At 42.0% G+C, this 16,775-nt stretch overlaps 1 protein-coding gene across 3 annotated transcripts in view; it reads right to left on the bottom strand.

Moving 5' to 3' along the window:
- The window catches only part of LOC105468076 (bone morphogenetic protein receptor type 2), a 210,383-nt gene that overhangs the window by 178,550 nt on the left and 15,058 nt on the right, over window positions 1–16,775 (bottom strand). The window lies entirely within an intron of this gene.

Genomic DNA, 16,775 nt, shown 5'->3' with positions numbered 1-16,775 from the left:
TATAGCTTGGGCCTTAAATTCCTATTAAACAATTTATTACTGTATAAATGGTTAACAGCATATAACCAATTTCCTTAAACCCAAGCTAAAACCTAGCATCCTCCTGACAAGGACTAGCCAGGGTTCTCAAAACAAAACAAATGGCCAGGCACAGTGGCTCACGCCTGTAACCCCAGCACTTTGGGAGGCCGAGGCGGGCGGATCACGAGGTCAGGAGATCGAGACCATCCTGGCTAGCACGGTGAAACCCCGTCTCTACTAAAAATACAAAAAAATTAGCCAGGCGTGGTGGCAGGCGCCTGTAGTCCCAGCTACTCAGGAGGCTGAGGCAAGAGAATGGTGTGAACCCAGGAGGCAGAGCTTGCAATGAGCCAAGATTGTGCCACTGCACTCCAGAATGGGTGACAGAGCGAGATTCCGTCTCAAAAAAAGAAAAAAAAAAAAAGAAAAAAACAAATAAGAGCCTCTTCTCTGCCATAGAGTATAAAGAAAATTATATTAATTCTCATTGGAAGGGGTTGCTCACAGCCCCTTCTGTGTTACTTGGAACACAGAAAGAAGGCAATGGTGTTTTATTAAACTAACAATGAAGGAAACCTATCATATCCTTTCTTTCTCCTATTACTTGCCCGTATTAGTCAACCACTTATGCTGGATATGATAACATAAAAGGAAAGGTAGAGACAGGGCCACCCATAATTCCTTTTCTTCTCAGTCCTTCCCCACTCTTCAGTAAGCAGAATGTAGAATGTTGGTAGAATATGTATTTATCAAGAAGTAAAATAAAAACCACTGAGTTAGTTTGTACAGAGTTTCTACTGTTTTAGTAAAAACTACACATGCAAGTGCAAGCTACAAAATGACTGTATAATTTCACCTTTTCCACAAATGAGGTAAATATTCTTATATTTGCATTTTAAATGGACACTGTACAATATATAGGGATGAACAGTAAAATTCAAGCTAATGATTTAACATTCTAATTTTTCTTTGCTTAGAATGACATTAGATGATAAATTTTTAAAAATATGACAAGTTGAAGGAGACACCACAAAGAAAAAAAAAAGGTATGTATTTTAGTACCTTTAACAGCACATTTATCCTGCTTTTTGAATAAGGGAGCCCCCGTTTTCATTTGGCCCTGGGACTTGCAAATTATGTAGTCACCCTACTAACAATCAACCTTTTCCTAGCTGAACTTCTAAAGATTTAATAAAAATAAGATAGCAGAGGAAATGACAGAACAGTTAAACAGTTCTAATCACTGTATCAGACTTTTTTTTTAGGTTTCAGGACCACAAAACTTCATTAGTGTCCAATTTATAGTACAATAAGAAAAAGGTGACCAATGTTGTAAATGGAGTTTAAAAAGTGTCCGTGGCTAGGTGAGATGGCTTGTGCCTGTAATCCCAGCACTTTGGGAGGCTGAGGTGGGAGGATCACTTGAGTCCAGAAGTTCAAGACCATCCTGGGCAACATAACGAGACCCTGTCTCTACAAAAAATTTAAAAAGTACCTGGACATGGTGCACATGCCTGTACTCCCAGCAACTTGGGAGGCTGAGGTAGGAGGATTGCTTGAGCCTGGAAGATTGAGGCTCCAGTGAGCCTCCAACCTGACACTCCAGCCTGGCAGAGCAAGACCCTGTCTTAAAAAAAAAAGTCTCCACACACATATAGATTCGAACAATAGATACTGCTGACTCCAAAAGCAGGGAGAGAAGAGGGCAGGGGCTGAAAAACCACCTATTGGGTACTATGTTCACTATTTGAGTGATGGGATTAGTAGAAGCCCAAACTTCAGCACTACCCAATATACCCAACCCATGTAACAAACCTTAACTATGAACTCCAAAAGGAAATATATTTATCTAGTTTATTGCTGTATCACCAATATCTGATGTTCATTAACTATTAATTCATAAAATAAACTATGGTCAATGTTACTAGACACTCATCTACAAATCCGTATACCTAGCAGAAGACAAATTTTAGGCCAGGCTTGGTGGCTCATGTCTGTAATCCCAGCACTTTGGGAGGCTGAGGCGGGCGAATCACCTGAGGCCAGGAATTCGAGACCAGCCTGGCCAACGGGGTGAAACCCTGTCTCTACTAAAAAAATATATAAAAATTGGCCGGGCGCGGTGGCTCAAGCCTGTAATCCCAGCACTTTGGGAGGCCGAGACGGGCGGATCACGAGGTCAGGAGATCGAGACCATCCTGGTTAACACGGTGAAACCCTGTCTCTACTAAAAAAAAAATACAAAAAATTAGCCGGGCGCGGTGGTGGGCACCTGTAGTCCCAGCTACTCGGGAGGCTGAGGCAGGAGAATGGCGTGAACCCGGGAGGCGGAGCTTGCAGTGAGCTGAGATCCGGCCACTGCACTCCAGCCCGGGCGACAGAGCAAGACTCTGTCTCAAAAAAAAAAATATATATATATATATATATAAATTAGCCGGTTGCAGTGGTGCGTACCTGTAATCCCAGCTACTTGGGAGGCTGAGGCAGGAGAATTGCTTGAACCAGGGAGGCAGAGGCTGCAGTGAGCCGAGATAATGCCACTGCACTCCAGCCTGGGTGACATAGTAAGACTCCATCTCAAAAAAAAAAAAAACCGAACAAGACAAATTTTAGCTCTAAAATGACAATAAGCCATTTTATTAGGGCTTAAAATTATATTTCTAATCACAGTAATTGTAAGACTTACAAATTTGGTAAAATGATATTCAGGTACCACAGAAATATAAAATATAGAGAGTAAAAGCCCTTAATATCGCACTCTTTTTTTTTTTGAGACAGAGTTTTGCTCTTGTTGCCCAGGCTGGAGTGCAATGGCACCATCTCGGCTCACCACAACCTCTGCCTCCCCAGTTCAAGCAATTATCCTCCATTAGCCTCCCAAGTAGCTAGGATTACAGGCATGTGCCACCACCCCCGGCTAATTTTGTATTTTTAGTAGAGACAGGGTTTCTCTATGCTGGTCAGGCTGGTCTCGAACTCCCGACCTCAGGTGATCACTCGCCTTGGCCTCCCAAAGAGATGGAATTACAGGCGTGAGCCACCACGCCCTGCAATATCTCACTCTTAAGTGAGTGTACATCCACATAAATAAAATGTTCAGTAGGTTTGAAACTTTTTAAAATATAAAAATATGAAATCTAAAGAATCTGAACAAATAAGATGACCCTATTATAATCTTGCTTTTTTTTTTTTTTTTTTTTTTTTTTGAGACGGAGTCTCCTTCTGTCTCCCAGGCTGGAGTGCAGTGGCCGGATCTCAACTCACTGCAAAACCTCCGCCTCCCGGGTTCCCGCCATTCTCCTGCCTCAGCCTCCCGAGTAGCTGGGACTACAGGCACCCGCCACCTCGCCCGGCTAGTTTTTTGTATTTTTTAGTAGAGACGGGGTTTCACCGTGTTAGCCAGGATGGTCTCGATCTCCTGACCTCGTGATCCGCCCGTCTCGGCCTCCCAAAGTGCTGGGATTACAGGCTTGAGCCACGGCGCCCGGCAATCTTGCTTTCTTAAAATGAGTCAAACATTAACTTTCTAGAGGTATCACTTTTAATTAGATTTCTAATTTGAATGAAAAACTAAGTATTATTTTGTTCAAAATTATACGAGAAAAAAAGGCTCATGCCTGTAATCCCAGCACTTTCGGAGGCGAAGGCAGGAGGATCACGAGGTCGGGAGATTAAGACCACCCTGGCCAACATGGTGAAATCCCATCTCTACTAAAAATACAAAAATTAGCCAGGCATGGCAGTGCGCAACTGTAGTCCCAGCTACTCGGGAGGCTGAGGCAGGAGAATTGCCTGAACCCAGGAGGCGGAGGCTGCAGTTTGCCAAGATCGCACCACTGCACTCCAGCCTGGGCAACAGAGCAAGACTCTGCCTCAGAAAGAAAAGAAAAGAAACTTCATCTCTACTAAAAATACAAAAATTAGCAGGACATGGTAGCATGCACCTGTAATAAGAATCACTTGAACCCGGAAGGCAGAGGTTGCAGCGAGCCAAGATCGTGCCACTGCACTCCAGCATGGGTGACAGAGCAAGACTCTGTCTCAAAAAAAGAAAAAAAGAAAAAAATATATATATATATATACACACACACACACACATATACACACACACACAATGTAAGTCTTGTTATCAGTGTTGTTTCTTATTAACTGAAAAAAATGGAAAGGCTAATGGGAGAAAAAGTTAGAGAGCATTCAAGGCTTAAATTAATTCTTTTTTTTTTTGAGATGGAGTCTCGCTCCGTTGCCCAGGCTGGAGTACAGTGGCACGATCTCAGCTCACTGCAATCTCCGCCTCCTGGGTTCAAGCGATTCTCCTGCCTCAGCTTCCTGAGTAGCAGGGATCACAGGCGCGTGCCACCACACCTGGCTAATTTTTGTATTTTTAGTAGAGACGGGGGTTTCATCATGTTGGTCAGGCTGGTCTCGAACTCCTGACCTCGTGATCCGCCTGCCTTGGCCTCCCAAACTGCTGGGATTACAGGCGTGAGCCACCATGCCCAGCCAAACTGATTCTAATAATAAAGTATGCTAAACTCATTTGACATAATAAATACATAAAGTTACTGTGTAAAAAAGGCCTATTGCACCTCCCACCTCCACCTCATTCCCTTCCCTAAATGCTCCTCTTGGATCTCAGGGAAGTCTGGGGTCTGATCAACTGAATGTCTGGCTATAATTCAGCATTAGCTTAATGAAACACTGGCAACTTTTAGGCATTACAGCCTTCCCCTAAAAGACAGAGGACCCACAAGCAAAACTGTACTAACAATAGAGCTCTTTACAAAAAGCACTTTTGAGCCCCTTTTGCAACATGTTCATTTTAAGCAACCACTGTGATTTCCAACATTTTACTGCATCATACAGAACAATCCCAAAAGGAAAATGCAGTCTTGAAATCATTCAACAACAAAAATTAAATCATATCTTTGTTAGGAAGCTGGGTTAATTATTATGTTGAGGCTCCTTGGTTGATGCTGCATGATTGCTTAATCTGAAACTTTCTCAACAAATTTTTGTCCACTATATTTGTTAAAGATTAACATTTTGGCTCACCTTTTGCTTTAAAAAAAAAAAACCAAAAATACTGCTCATTTATATCAACTTAAAATGTTATATAATGAAGATTAACCATCTCACTGACTTATACCAAGTAAAAGACTAAGTATTATATATGTATTAAGGATTAACAACCTATACAGAAGATGAAGCTATTTCAGTTGGTGTGCAAAACTTGGTAAATGTGGTCCTACTGATCATTATCTCCAAAATTCATTAGCAAAACAAACCACTTGTATCTATTTTCATTTAAGAATACCTTTGCCTTGAAATGCTTCAGTAAAGTTCTTAGTACACTGTAATTGTCTGTATCCACTACCAGAAAAATGTGCACCTACTGGAGTAAAAAACATCTATTAATACAAATGATAAACTATTTAAATTCACTCTTAGAACCATGTTCCTTTCAGGTATTGCCACCACATGCCATCCAATTTTACTCTTACATAAAAGGGGAGATGAGATGTGAGGTACTGTTGGCAATCTTCATCAGTTCTCCTTCACTCACTACTGCTGAGTTGGGTGGCACGCAAACAAAAGACATTTGCACACTCAATAGGCTGAGTGACATCCAACTGAAAGAAAGCTGCCAACCTTTGCCTAGTTTAGATAATAAGAACATTATAAAATATTCTTTCCATTTTATGCCCTTTCACAATTTGAATTTTCTCTATCATGTATGTGTATTATTTTGAAGTCACTGTATTTTTTAAAGTTACCAGTTTAAAATCATTTTATCTAAATCAAGAATAATTTAGGAGAGTTCAGAATTCAGTATTAGAATAGATTATAGAAGTAGAATTAAGTAATTTAAATAAGAAAAGGCTTAAACTGATTTACATGAATAAAAGAACTACTAAACAAAAATGTTTCACAATTAGTAGCTAAATTAAAAATAAAGTGAATTTCTAGTGGCAAAGTTAAAGATTTAAAACTGGCTGGGCGCGGTGGCTCAAGCCTGTAATCCCAGCACTTTGGGAGGCCGAGATGGGTGGATCACGAGGTCGGGAGATCGAGACCATGCTGGCTAACATGGTGAAACCCCGTCTCTACTAAAAAATACAAAAAATTAGCCGGGCGAGGTGGCGGGCGCCTGTGGTCCCAGCTACTCGGGAGGCTGAGGCGGGAGAATGGCATGAACCCAGGAGGCGGAGCTTGCAGTGAGCTGAGATCCGGCCACTGCACTCCAGCCTGGGCAACAGAGCGAGACTCCGTCTCAAAAAAAAAAAAAAAGAAAAAAGATTTAAAACTATGCACTATTCAGATAATAATATTGAGACCTCAGCCTAAGTATAATTTGTTATAAAAATCACCAAGTAGAAACAAAAACATAAATTTTAAAACTCTCATTAAATATAACCATTATGCTCATTATCTATGAAAAAACAACAATGTGTGCTATTATCATTATCATCTACTAAAATCTAAGATTACTTCCTCTATCAGTACTTTTAAAAGAATTTACTTTTCAGTCAAGGGATAGTTAAAAATCAGCCTTTGTACTATTCCATTCAAATCTAATTCTGCAGTCAAAGAATACTACATTAAGGGTGGCATGATGGCTCACCCTGTAATCCCAGAACTTTCGGAGGCCAAGGCAGGAAGATCATATTGAAGTCAGGAGTTCAAGACCAGCCTGGGCAACATAACGAGACGTTGTATCTACCAAAAAAAAAAAAAATTAGCTTGGCATGGTGGCATATACCTGTAGTCCTAGCTACTCAGGAGGCTGAAGCAGGAGGATGGCTTGAGCCCAGGACTTAAAGGTTGCATTGAGCTATGACTGTACCACTGCACTCCAGTCTGAGAGTGACACAGCAAGATCTCATCTCCATAATAATAATAATAAACTAATTCAACTATATATTCTTTTTTTTTTTTTTTTTTCCAGACACGGTCTCACTCTGTCACCCAGGTTGGAGTGCAGTGGCATGATCTGTGCTCACTGCAGATTTGAACTCCTCCTGGTCTCAAGTGATTCTCCCACCTCAGGATCCTAAGCAGCTGTGAGTACAGGTGAGTGCCACCACACCCTGCTAATTTTTTATTTTTTGTACAGACGGGGGATCTCACTATGTTCCCCAGGTTGGTCTCAAACTCCTGGGATCAAGTAATCCTCCTGCCTCGGCCTCTCAAAGTGCTGGGATTATAGGCATTGGCCACCAAGTCCAGCACTCAACTATACATTCTAAACCCAAGAAAGAGTCTCTGCTATTTAAAAAACTGTATATTACAAAAGGCTTGCAATGATACCAAAATGCTACTTGACAGTACTAGAGGAAAAAATTCAACCTGCCACTACCCTTGGCTATCCTGACTAGTACATCTGCCTAACCAGTCTTCCTATTTCTCCTATGGCTCCTCTCTAATTATTCTCCACCGATAAACCATAGTGGTCTCTGAAAAATGAAAATTAGATTATGAAATTACTCTGCTTAAACTCTTTCTAAAGCATTTGTCATTTTCTCAGAATAAAATTCAAACTTGATCTTTACCACGGCCTACAAATCCCCACATGATTTGGCTCCTGCCTGCCTATCTAACCCCTTGTCGTGCATCTCTCTTCCTAGTTCACAACATTTGAGCCACAACAAGCTCCTTTCTGATCCTGTGAAATATCAAGCTCTTTCTTACCTCCTAGCCTTTATACTTTCTGTTCTTCTACCTGGAATGTTTTTTCTGCAATTATTCACATATCTGGCTGATTTTAATTCCTCAGGTCTCACCTCATAAGGAAGGCTTCACTGACCCCCTTTACCTAATGTGAGTGGCCTTCCCCAGTTACCCTCTAATATAGCCCTGTGGCACTTATCACAGTCTCTAACAATCTTGTTCCTTTATGTATCTACTTACTTATAATCTGTCCTTTTTTTCCCCCCCCTTGAGACAGCTTCGCTCTTGTTGCCCAGGCTGGAGTGCAAAGGCGCGATCTCAGCTCACTGTAACCTCCGTCTCCCAGGTTCAAGCAATTCTCCTGCCTCAGCCTCCCGAGTAGCTGGGGTTATAGGCGTGGGCCACCATGGCCAGCTAATTTTGTATTTCTAGTAGAGACAGGGTTTCTCAATGTTCGTCATGCTGATCTCGAACTCCTGACCTCAGGTGATCTGCCCGCCTTGGCCTCCCAAAGTGCTGGGATTACAGGCATGAGCCACCGCACCCAGCTATGATCTGTCTTCTTAACAAGTACATAAGTGCCACTGAAGTCAGGGATCCAGATGCCTTGTTCATCGCTACAAAATACTATGGTATTTTCTCTTAACCTAACCTAATCTACATAAACATGTAAAAGCTAGATTACAGAAGGCAGGGTTCCAACTTGTTTTGCTTAATATCTCCTTACAGTAATATTACACAATGTTCAAATGTCAGTAGATACGGGAAAACCAGAAGAATATTCAAAACTCAGCAGTTAAGTATTTTGTCTTAGTGTGCCTTCTTCTTAAATATATAATTTCTTCAAACTTATTTTAACTGCTTCCCTGCAGAAAAGCACTAGGTCAAGTTATCTCCCTTGATGGCTAGCTCAATGGCCTCCTGCCTCCTTCATTAAGCGTACGTGGCAAAATTAGGTGCATAACAGCACACAATTTGCTTCACATATAGCCTTTTTTTTAAGCCAGTTTTTTTCACCTGCAATTAGAAAACAGTTGAATGAGAAATTTCCCTAAAGACAAAAGGAAATCTTTATATTATTTTGTTTTGAGACAGCATACATTATATAGAAGTTAACTATCAACTGATATCTCAATGAACCTTTAGAACTTGATCTATAGTCTCATTTAAGTAGATCACAGTAATAAGAGAAAATGAGTCTCTGGTTTCAACATTTTATAACTAGATATCTATAAAGAAAAGTAAGTATAGGTAAGTGTAGATTTTTTTTTCTTTTTTTGAGACAGGGTCTTGCTCTGTTGCCCAGACTGGAAGTAAGTGGCGCAATTTTGGCTCACCATAATCTTCACCCCCTGGGTTCAAGTAATTCTCATGCCTTAGCTCCCGAGTAGCTGTGATTACAGGTGACTGCCACTGTGCCTGTCTAATTTTGTATATTTTCAGTACAGACCGGGTTTCACCATGTTGGCCAGGCTGGTCTCAAACTCCTGACCTCAGGTGATCCACCCACCTCAGCCTCCCAAAGTGCTGGGATTACAGGCATGAGCCACCGTGCTCGGCCAGAAAATCTTTAAAGATGACAACATAAGGAAGTATTTTTGGCCAGGTGTGGTGGCTCACATCTATAATCCCAGCACTTTGGGAGGCTGAGGTGGGAAGACTGCTTGAGCTTTGAAGTTCGAGGCTAGCCTGGGCAACATGGCAAAGACCCTGTCTCTAAAAAAATTTTTAGAGAAAAAAAATTAAAAAAAAAAAATTAAAAAAAATTTTAAATTAGCTGGGCGTGGTGGCATGCCTGTAGTCCCAGCTACTCAGGAGAGGCTGAGGCAGCAAAACTGTTTGAGCCCAGAATGTGGAGGCCCCAGGGAGCCACGTTTGTGCCACTGCACTCCAGCCTGGGTGACAGAGCGAGACCCTGACTCAAAAAAAAAAAAAAACGTACACTTATCTACATTTACTTTTCCCTATAGATATCCAGTCATAAAATACTGAAACCAGAGACTCATTTTCTTATTACTGTGATCTACTTAAATGAGACTATAGATCAGGTTCTAAAGGTTCAATGAGATATCAATTGATAGTTAACTTCTGTATAATGTATGCTGTACTTCACATCACAACATTTCTGAAATTGGGGTTAGTTTTATAATCACTATAGTTTCATAATTTAATTGGCAGTGTTTTCTTTCCTAGTGGTGTCTCCTACAATTGATGATGTCTTAGGTTTAAAACAATATGGTATTTTTGAGGAAAAAGTTATTTACTGACCCTGCTCCCAACTTTATTATACTGGGGATTCAAGATATTAATAAAAAGTTTCTTGCTCAGGCCGGGCACGGTGGCTCATGCCTGCAATCTCAGCACTTGAGGAGGCCAAGGCGGGTGGATCACCTGAGGTTGGGAGTTCGAGACCAGCGTGACCAACACTGAGAAACCTCGACTCTACTAAAAATACAAAATTAGCCGTGGTGCATGACTGTAATCCCAGCTACTTGGGAGGCTGAGGCAGGAGAATCGCTTGAACCCGGGAGGCAGAGGTTGCCATGAGCCAAGATAGCGCCACTGCACTCCAGCCTGGACAACAAGAGCGAAAATCTGTCTCAAAAAAAAAAAAAAAGTTTCTTGCTCAAGATAACTCTAAGATACTCACATCAATGAAATACACTGTTGCTATATCTGTAAAATCCAAAAAATTCAAGCATGTAGTATCTCTGATGTACCATGTATATCACATATTACCAAATAATTTAAACAGGGCTTCTTTTCATATATCTCTTTATGATGTTCTCTGCCTTCATTTATTTTTTGCTTTCCAAGTGTTTCCTCTTACCTGACTTTTGTGCAGCCAAACAAAATAGATAAGCCTAGATGTCCCAAAGACCCCAACTATCAAGAATAAAAATAGTGAGAAGAATCTACCTGGTAAATACAACCCTAAACAGTATCAGTGAGCTCTTACATGCACATCTCTGTTCTTCTGTACTGCTACCTTTACAGCTACCTCCTTAACCACCTATATTCCCCTTACAATACTTTCTTCACATAGGATGATAACCCATCAGCCAGATTTCAAGTCTTCAGAGCTGAGTACAGCAACTGAGCCAATATTAAATAAGGTTGACTATATATATACCAAATAACCTCAGCCTTCATCACCACCCTCAGCTCATCCAGCAGCTCAGTGGAATAACTGCTGATAAGACCTAAAACTGAGTGGCTGTAGGGATGATAAAGGATTGTTCAAGTTACTGATTTTTCCCTTCCCTTTTCTTATGCAGTCTAGAACACCTGACTAGGCCTCTCAGCCTCTGTCCTTGTTTAGGACTGGATCACATCTATTAATCACATATTTGATCACTGTGCCTTCGCCACCTGGCTGCTCTTCCAAAGAACATCTCCATCATACGGCCAGTTTCCTTGGCTCAGCCTCAAAGGAATTGTAAGCTTTTTTTGTGTTTTTTGTTTGTTTTGAGACAGAGTTTCACTCTTGTTGCCCAGGCTGGAGTGCAGTGGCGTGATCTCAGCTCACTGCAACCTCCGCCTCCCAGGTTCAAGTGATCCTCCTGCCTCAGCCTCCCAAGTGGCTGGGATTACAGGCTCCTGCCCCCATGCCCGGCTAATTTTTATATTTTTAGCAGAGACGGGGTTTCGTCATGTTGGCCAGGCTGGTCTCGAACTCCCGACCTCAGGTGATCCACCCGCCTCAGCCTCCCAAAGTGCTGGGATTACAGGCATGGGCCACTGCATCCAGCTAGGAGCTGTAAGCTTTTATCCCTACCTGCCCAGCCACAGTGACTTATCCATTACCCAAATTATTACTACCTATGTGCATTCTGTATATCTTACTCCAAATTTGGATTTTTAAACTCACAATTTAGTAGTTGAGCATAAACCATCATGTTTATCTTCTTATCCTATAATAGCTTAAGTTCTGGGACCATGATTCACACTTCTGTATCCTAACACAGTTAAACATAGTATATATTCAGTGAATACATTCTAATTTGGAAACAGAATTGATCAAGCATAGTAATCTTTTTGCTAATGAATCACGCATTCCTTATACACAATTGGTGTAAAGATATTAATCAATTTGTCCTAACTTGCTTAATTTACAGAGAAAAAAATTCACAGAATTTCAAAGTTGAAAGGCAAGTCAACATGATCAATTACATCTTACAACATGAAGAAGTCATGAGAGGAAATATGGTTAAGAGTAAAGACTTGCCAGGTGCAGTGGCACATGCCTGTACTCCCAGCATTTTGGAAATCACATTTGGGAGAATCACAAGGTCAGGAGTTCAAGACCAGCCTGGTCAATATGGTGAAACCCTGTCTCTGCTAAAAATACAAAAATTAGCTGGGCGTGGTGGCGGGTGCCTATAGTCCCAGCTACTCGGGAGGTTGAGGCAGGAGAACCGCTTGAACCCGGGAGGCAGAGCTTGCAGTGAGACGAGATTGTACCACTGCACTCCAGCCTGGGCAACAGAGTGAGACTCCATCTCAAAAAAAAAAAAAAAAAAAAAAAGAGCAAAGACTTTTAAAAATCAAGAAGATACTGGCTTGAAATACAGTTCTGTCACTTTCTAGACTTTGGGTGATTTATTTAACCTCTCTGTGCCTCAGTATCCTTATTTATGAAAAAAATCTACATTTTTTTGCCCAGCGCAGTAATCCCAACACTTTGGGAGGCTGAGGCAGGCAGATCACCTGAAGTCGGGAATTCGAGACCAGCCTGACCAACAGGGAGAAACCCCGTCTTTCTAAAAATACAAAATTAGCCGGGCGTGGTGGTACATGCCTGTAATCCCAGCTACTAGGGAGGCTGAGGCAGAAGAATCGCTTGAACCTGGGAGGTGGAGGTTGCAGTAAGCCGAGATCGCGCCATTGCACTCTAGCCTGGGCAACAAGAGCGAAATTCCGTCTCAAAAAAAAAAATCTGTATTTTTCATAAATATATGAAAAAGAAAGCTGATGTAAGAATCAGATAAAATAAAGAACGTAGCATAATACCTGCCACAAGGAGGTACTTGATGAATAATTCAGTAATTATTTTTACATATCAGTAGACAAAGTACTTATTCTGTGAGTCTATTTCCCTAACTCTAAAACAGGAAAAATATCTACATTTCAGCTACTCTGAGGATCTAAGGAAAATGTAGATAAAAACATGTGCATTTCGGCCGGGCGCGGTAGCTCATGCCTGTAATCCCAGCACTTTGGGAGGCCGAGGCAGGCAGATCACGAGGTCAGGAGATCGAGACCATCCTGGCGAACACGGTGAAACCCCGTCTCTATTGAAAATATAAAAAAAAATTAGCTGGGCGTGGTGGCGGGCGCCTGTAGTCCCAGCTTCTAGGGAGGCTGAGGCAGGAGAATGGTGTTAACCTGGGAGGCGGCGGAGCTCCCAGTGAGCGGAGATCGCGCCACTGCACTCCAGCCTGGGCGACAGAGCGAGACTCCATCTCGGAAAAAAAAAACACTGCATTTCACTTGACACATAGCAGGCACTCATAAAGGGAGAAGTTACTTTTGTTAAACAGGAGCTATTTTACGTCATTTGTTACTCTTAGTAAGCATCTAATATGGTTCTCTGTATATTTTATGAATGTCGGATATTTTGGGGGAAATCTTTTTTTTTCTTTTTTTGAGATGTTGTTTCACTCTTGTTGCCCAGGCTGGGGTGCGATGGCACGATCTTGGCTCACTGCAACCTCCACCTTCCAGGTTCAAGCGATTCTCCTGCCTCAGCCTCCAAGTAGCTGGGATTACAGGCCCTCGCCACCATGCTCATCTAACTTTTTTGTATTTTTAGTAGAGACAGGGTTTGACCATGTTGGCCCGGCTGGTCTTGAACTCCTGATCTCAGATGATCCACCTGCCTCAGCCTCCCAAAATGCTGGGATTACAGGTGTGAGCCACTGCACCCGGCCAGGGGTAATCTTTTATACAACGGGTTCCTTCAAACAATAATGAGATATTCATTAGCAACAGAAATTCACTGCTCCTCCAACACAGTTCTCAAGACAATTACTGAGGATATGACTCAGTTGAATCTCACAGGAATCTCTCTCATTATCTTAATTAGATGCCATCTTCTAAACAACAAATTCTATAATTAGTGACCTAAATAAGTAAAATGGGCTTGAAAACATTTCAAGAATCAGCTCACCTAACTTACAGGGTGATAAATGCAACCCACAGAGTATATTCTCCTAGTAACTTTAATATTCCGGTTTTTTGTTTTTTTTGTTTTTTTTGTTTTTTTTTGAGACAGAGTTTCGCTCTTGTTGCCCAGGCTGAAGTTCAATGGTGCAATCTTGGCTCACTACAACCTCCGCCTCCCAGGTTCAAGAAATTCTCCTGCCTCAGCCTCCTGAGTAGCTGGGATTACAGGCATGCACCACCACACCCGGCTAATTTTGTACTTTTAGTAGAGACGGGGTTTCTCCGTGTTGAGGCTGGTCTCAAACTTCTGACCTCAGGTGATCCGCCCACCTTGGCTTCCCAAAGTGCTGGGATTACAGGTGTGAGCCACCGCGCCCGGCCTATTCCTATTTGTTAACTTCCTTCTGGTACTGTCATTTATTTCATTGTTTAGAATCCTGTTTTCAAATATAATTCTTTGCTTCAAGTAGTACCCTCAAGGCTTTCTAACATTAAAACTACTGTCTTTGCTGGTTACAGTGGCTCACACCTGTAGCCCCAACACTTTGGGAGGCTGAGTCAAGAGGATCATTTGTGCCTAGGAGTTTGATACCAGCCTGGGCAACAGGGTGAGACCTGTCCCTACCAAAAAAAAATTTTTTTTAAATTATTACCAGAGGTCCCAGACAAAGAATCACATACTGCTTTGGAGCCTACTACAGTATAGATCAAAGTAAAGGCAAGGGCAAGAAGGCTACACCAAGCTGGGCAGTTTAGGTGGAGATAGAAAGACAGTATGAGAGAAACTTAGTGAAATATTTTGTCTCCTTCCTCTCCCAGACTCCCCAAACTCTGTCCCTTTATCTCTTGCTACCATTATTCTAACCTTAAGTGTATCACATCCTGTGAAACAGGACTACTAGAATGGACAACTAGGGTGACAAAGAATTCCAGTTTACGCTATGTATTTCCATACACCAACTGCAGAGACTAGGTTCTAACTCAAAGTTGTTCTGAATGTATTAAATGTAGGTACATGCTCAGCCATTTTAAGTCATTGATACTAGACATTTATTTACCTATTTGATGCTCCCTTTTTTTTTTTTTTTTTGAGACAGAGTTTTGCTCTTGTTGCCCAGGCTGGAGTGTAATGCACGATCTCGGCTCACCGCAACCTCCGCCTCCCAGGTTCAAGCAATTCTCCTGCCTCAGCCTTCCAAGTAGTTGGAATTACAGGCATGCGCCACCACACCCGGCTAATTTTGTATTTTTAGTAGAGATGGGGTTTCTTCATGTTGGTCAGGCTAGTCTCAAACTCCCAACCTCAGGTGATCCGCCCACCTCGGCCTCCCAAAATGCTGGGATTACAGACATGAACCACCGTGCCCGGCCAGATGCTCCCTTAACTTTTTAAAGCTGAAACTCAAACAACTACAGTTCTTAGACATTTTTAAATGAAAATAAGTAAGGTTATAAAATGAGAGCCAGAAATGTCTGGGTTTCAATGATCAGGCATTTTCCCCAATTGACATTAGTAACCTACTTACCATGGCACACATAAAATATACTGTGATACGTCAGAAGAAGTGTATTTTACACATATCAAATAACCTGCCCTTAAATGATACTTTCAACTCAAATGTAACACTTTCTTTATTTGGAATTCAATGATGAGAAGACAACTTGACTATGTAAGAGACAGTAGAGTCCAGCAGTTAAGAGTATAGACTGGGTCGGGCGCAGCGGCTCACGCCTGTAATCCCAGCACTTTGGGAGGCTGAGGCAGGTGGATCATCTGAGGTCAGGAGGCTGAGACCAACCTGGACAGCATGGTGAAACCCCGTCTCTACTAAAAAATACAAAAATTAGCTGGGCGTGGTGGCGCGCACTTATAGTCCCAGCTGCTCGGGAGAGGCTGAGACAGGAGAATCACTTGAACCCAGGAGGCAGAGATTGCAGTGAGCCGAGATTGCACCACTGCACTCCAGCCTGGCGACAGAGTGAGACTCCTTCTCAAAAAAAAAAAAAAAAAAAAAAAAAAAAAAAAATGTAGACTGTAGCCAGCCATGGTGGCATGAGCCTATAATCCCAGCTGCCTATAATCCCAGCTACTCTGGAGGTTGAGGTGAGAGGGGGGCCTCAGTTGGGAGGCAGAGACTGCAGTGAACTGAGATTGCATCACTGCACTCCAGCCTGGGTGACAGCCTGTCTCAAAAAAAAAAAAAAAAAAAAAAAAAAAAATATATATATATATATATATATATATATATATATACACACACACACACACTGGTCAGGTGTGGTGGCTCATGTTGTTAATTCCAGGACTTTGGGAGGCCAAGGCAAAAGAGTCACTTGAGCCCAGGAGTTCAAGAGCAGTCTAGCCCCTATCTCTACAAAAAATTAAAAACTTAGCTGGGCATACACACCTGTAGTCCCAGCTACTGGGAGGCTGAGGTGGGAGGATCACTTGAGACTCCAGGAGACTGAGGTTACAGTGAACTATGATCATACCACTGCACTCCAGCCTGGGTGGCAGAGCAAGGCCCTGTTTTATTAAAAAAAAAAAAAAAAAAAAAAAAAACAAAAAACTATAGGACTACTTACCAGTGGCTCACACCTGTAATCCCAGCACTTTGGGAGGCTGAGGCAGGTGGATCACCTGAGGTCAGGAGTTCAAGACCAGCCTGACCAATATGGAGAAACCCTGTCTCTACTAAAAATACAAAAATAGCTGGGGGTGGTGTCACATGCCTGTAATCCCAGCTACTCAGGAGTCTGAGGCAGGAGAATCACTTGAACCCGGGAGGCGGAGGTTGCGCCATTGCACTCCAGCCTAGGCAACAAGAGTGAAACTCCGTTTCCCAAAAAAAAAAAAAAGACTTACTAAAAGCATTTTTGGTAGTTGTACATAAGGTAGAGGCTTTTCTAAGATA

Source organism: Macaca nemestrina, chromosome 11 (genome assembly GCF_043159975.1).
Source record: "Macaca nemestrina isolate mMacNem1 chromosome 11, mMacNem.hap1, whole genome shotgun sequence".
Taxonomy (NCBI): Eukaryota; Metazoa; Chordata; class Mammalia; order Primates; family Cercopithecidae; genus Macaca; species Macaca nemestrina.
This window is presented reverse-complemented; position numbering and strand designations above follow the sequence as displayed.